A 4,860-nucleotide genomic window follows, 5' to 3' on the forward strand; every position below is an offset into this window, starting at 1 on the left:
GCCGGTAGATGTGTTAGTGAATAACGCTGTTTAGCTGCAAATGACCCGATTCAGGTGGAAAATAGGGGTCCTTTCGCTCCTGCCAAGCAGAAACAATCTCATTACTCAAGTTGCCTCTTATCAGCTCTCTGCAACAGTTGGCTGGGGGAGAGGGGGTAATATATGTATCTATACCTCCATATCCCTCGCTAAATCGAAATATCTTTGAATAGAGAATAGAATCAGGGATATATAACATACAGACATTCAAATATTGATACATCTCAGCTGACAATATACAGTATATATATATATAGAGAGAGAGATAGAGAGAGAGAGAGAAATTGCAATTGCATGCTAATTGGTGGTGGACGAGGATAGCGTGAATTCTGCAACACGTGCAGAATAACCCATTTGGAAATGGTTCCAAGGGGTTATTTGGCTGTCCCCATAGGAGAACCCTTTTTGGTTCCAGATAGAACACTTTTTGGTTCCAGGTGGAACTCCTTTGGATTCCATGTAGAACCCTCTGAGGAAAGGGTTCTAGCTGGAACCAAAAAGGGTTCTCCAACGGGTTCCCCTATGGGGGCAGCTGAAGAACCCTTTCAGGTTCTAGATAGTGCAAGGCTCAAAGCGACATATGCTTACAAGAAACGGTAAAGGAAATGAATAAAAAGCAGTCGGCATTGCTCGWTGACAAAGAGATGTAGAGGCACAGGAGATTAGATGGGACCATGGAGACTGGGACACCTTGATTTAAGAAGACAAAGGGGAGTGCAGCAAACCCACAGTACCCTGGAGGGGATCTCACATCTCGGAGGAAAAGTCTCTTAGGGGGGGGAGAACAGCTGAAGATAATATGTTATTTACAAGATGCATGACAAAACAGTAGAGAAGAGCTTTGCCCTGAGGGATGGACTTTGTTGTTATTCCGAGCAGGGTGTCAGTTTGTTGTGATTGCTCGGAGTAGGGAAATGGGGGAATGGCGGGGAGAGAGAAAGAGAGAGCGAGAGATAGGGAGAAGGGTGGGGGGATGCATCCTCCAGTTTTGACAAAGGCCCAGGGCCCTTTTAACGAGAATTGGTGACGGTTGAATTCATTCTCCTTGCACCTCTCTAGTGTCAATTTAGTCCTCGTCCACAGCTTTCATCAACCTCTCCCTCAATGTCAGCAAAACAAAAGAGCTGATCGTGGACTACAGGAAACGGAGGGGTGAACACACCCCCATCCACAACGATGGGGCTGTAGTGGAGTGGGTCGAGAGCAAGTTCCTCTGTGTCCAAATCAATAAGGAATTAACATTGTCCACACACACCCACACAGTTGTGAAGAGGGCACAATGGCCTCTTCCCCCTCAGGAAGCTGAAAAGATTTGCAATGGGCCCCTCGGGTCCTCAAAAAGTTCTACAGCTGCACCTTCAAGGGCATCTTGACAGGCTACATCAACACTTGGCATGGTAAATGCAAGGCACCCGACCGCAAAGGCACTACATAGGGTGGTGAGTACAGCCCAGCACATCACTAGGGCCGAGCTCCCTGCCATCAAGGACTTGTCAGAGGAAGGCCGAGAAAGGACCTTGACAGCTATAAGCTATAAGACCTCTAAATACCTAATCAAGGCCTTCCGAGTGGTACAGCGGTCTAGGGTACTGCATGGCAGTGCTAGAGGTGTCACTACAGATCAGTGTTCAATCCCGGGCTATGTTGCAGCCGGACGCGACCGGGAGACCCATGAGGCGGTGCACAATTGGCCCAGCGTCGTCCGGGATAGGGGAGGATTTGGCCGGCTGGGATGTCCTGGACCCATCGCGCGGTACCAACTCCTTGTGACGGCTTGGCGCATGCACACTGACTTCGGTCGCCAGTGCGGTGTTTCCTCCGACACATTGGTGCGGCTGGCTTCCGGGTTAAGCGAGCAGTGTGTCAAGAAGCAGTGCGGTTTGGCAGGGTCGTGTTTCGGAGGACGCATGGCTCTCGACCTTCGCCTCTCCTGAGTACGTACGCGAGTTGCAGCGATGAGACAAGACTGTAACTACCAATTAGGGAGAGCGCCGTGTTATGTGCACACCCACACATAACATGTGCACACATGCATACTCAAGCCACACATACACACACACACCACATACAGTACACTGCTGCTCCATATTCTACAGCTCAGTCTAATATCTATCCTGTTGCCTAGTCACTTTACCCCTACCTATATGTACAGTACATAGCTACCTCAATGACCTCGTACTCCTGCACATCAACTCGGTATTGGTACTCCCTGTATATAGCCATGTTATTTTTTACTCGTTATTGTTATTCACTGTGTATTTATTCCTCTTGTCACTATTTCAATCATAATTGTTTTATCTTTAACTCTGCATTGTTGGAAAGGACCCATAAGGAAGCATTTCACTGTTAGTCTACACCTGTTGTTTAGGAAGCATGTGAGAAATAACATTTGATTTGATTCACTTTTGTCACTTATCTTCTCCGGTTGGATATTGGGATATAGATCCCTTAGGCATGAGACGTTCAAGCCTAATCAAAGAATGGAGTGAGAAAACGAAAGACCGAAGCAACAGGTTGGAGCAAACTTTCAAAACATAACCCCGGTATGGTGCTGGACACACGGAGTAATGATACAAGGCAGAAATGTTTTCTGTGATTGCGATGAATAGCATTACTTCCTGTTTAGAAATGAACCACGGTGAAGGTCAGACGGTTCATCGTTGAGGTTATTTCAAACAGGTGAGAACCATTGAGATAGTCATCTCTTTTTCAATGGATCCCGATCCCTGATTATTGAAAGATATGGGGTTCTGGGAAGGTGATTACCAAAAACTTTTGAGAAGTAAGAGGTAACCAGGATGTCAAGAAATTACGTTGTAAAACGTTGAATGAAAAACAGAAAAGGTAAACTAGGACATTGTTGCTTTTGCAAAGGCGGTAGATGATCTCATATGGCCTAAGATAGCATGTAAGTATGTCAGCCCTAGTCTCATCTTTCCCCCCTTGCCACTGTCCATCAGATCAGGACTGCAGGCAGTGCTATGGTCACCTCAGACCATTTGATGGGTCCTACTTCGACCCCACTTTGGGCCACTGAGAACGTCATCTAGGCCTATGTCGCATGTGCTCACCAAAACACTGGACACTCTGACATTTCCGGGAGCCCTCGAGCAGTTCCCCACTGGTCCTTGGACAAAATGTACCAAAACTTGACCCTTCCATTGCTTCGCCCTGCAGGTTCTCAATCACCCATGAATAGGGTCTGGTTAGACCATGACCACAACATGGGCACGCTAATGCTTCAGGGAGAGCCTTCAAGCTTTTCCCAAGCGGTACTTGGAAGACAATCTTGACAAAAGCAAGACTCGTCCACTCTCCGAATGCTTGGCCCTCCAGGTCAAAAACCCACCCACGCATTGCATTGGGCTGGTTGGACAATGAGTGTGATGCCCTGTGACAAAACTGGCCGTGGGCCACCACCACCCAACGGGGGCGTATTAGTCACATTGTCCTCCCTATCTGATTGATTACGCTAATGAAGGGGGGCCCGGCTGGCTCGCTCCGGGTTACTATTTGCTCACTGTCTCACGATGGCACCAATGGTGGAGTTGGTTGTCATGGAATCWGAGCTTCTGCAAACAAAGTCATATTTTGTTCCTTCTCCATAGCTGATGGTGTGACGCACCAATGTCACCATCGCCACCCCTAGCGAAACAGAGCAGCAGAGCAGCTGATCCTCTTGGCTGTTCAATCAGGCGTTCCCTTAGTTACGGGGGAAGCGTTAAGTTAATTAAGAGAGAATCGCAGTGGCGACAACCCCCGGATTAAGTCCGCTGTAATCACGCCAATGGTAAATGTCACCCAATAATGAGAATGAACTGAATTAACTAAATCCCTGTGAGCCGAGAATAATGAAGGGGAGAAGAGTGTTGGTTCCAATCCAGGCTGCAACCAAACCAAGGTGAGAGGTTCGCATCCGACTTTTCTTTGGGTCTTTTACTCACCAAGCAATGTGTTTTGGTGACAGAGCGGAGGAACAATGGCAGGATCCTTTGTATGACTGACTGGCTCTTAAAAACGATGCGGCTCTTGGTGAAAACAACACACCTGTAATCTCTCTCTGCTTCAGGAGACACTGTCCGGGGCCCTCAGAGGAAACTCTCTCTCAACGTCTCTCTATTACACTCCACGGACCTGCGCTTTAACACAGCTTAGGCCCAATTTAGCTCCACTGAAGCAGCGGATGATAGCCCTAGCCAATGAAATGCTGCTGAGCCCACTCGCTGCGTATTGCATTGTACAGCGCTGAAGTAACAGGTGCTAATACTACCATCTCTGAGGTTATGAGTGGAGAGTGGAGCCAGCGAAAGGTTAGAGGTAAGAGAGAGTTCAAATCTAATACTGGGCAAAAGTCTGACTTGATTCAATGTTGTGTACAATCAAGCTCGAGTGGCCCTTAATAAGGAGGGCCAATTTGAACACAATGTTCCATCAAAGAAAAGTAAGGTCAAATCCAATCCAAACACTTAAGGGCAATGTTTCGGTCTGCGGTCCCTATTAGCATGCCTCCCACTCTAATGTAAGTATGCATCCACTTCAAAATCATCTTGTTCTATTTCCTTCCACTTGACCATCGCAAGTCCCATGACAGCACTATTAATGAGCTTTAATTAGCTTTAATTGTTTGCCAAACATGAGCAGTCCGTGCCTTTCCTGTGTTTTTGGAGTTCTCTGAATTCAATTGGACGAGCCCTAGGCGTTGCACAGTCAGTGCGGCAGTGACACGCTCTCTTCTCTGGTGTTTTCAAAAAACCCACAAGGCCGAAGTCAGAAAGGAGGAAAAACAACAAAAAGAAGGAATAAATAGTACTGAATCCCATA

The sequence above is a fragment of the Salvelinus sp. IW2-2015 genome, unplaced genomic scaffold (assembly GCF_002910315.2).
Source record: "Salvelinus sp. IW2-2015 unplaced genomic scaffold, ASM291031v2 Un_scaffold824, whole genome shotgun sequence".
In the NCBI taxonomy this organism is placed as follows: Eukaryota; Metazoa; Chordata; class Actinopteri; order Salmoniformes; family Salmonidae; genus Salvelinus; species Salvelinus sp. IW2-2015.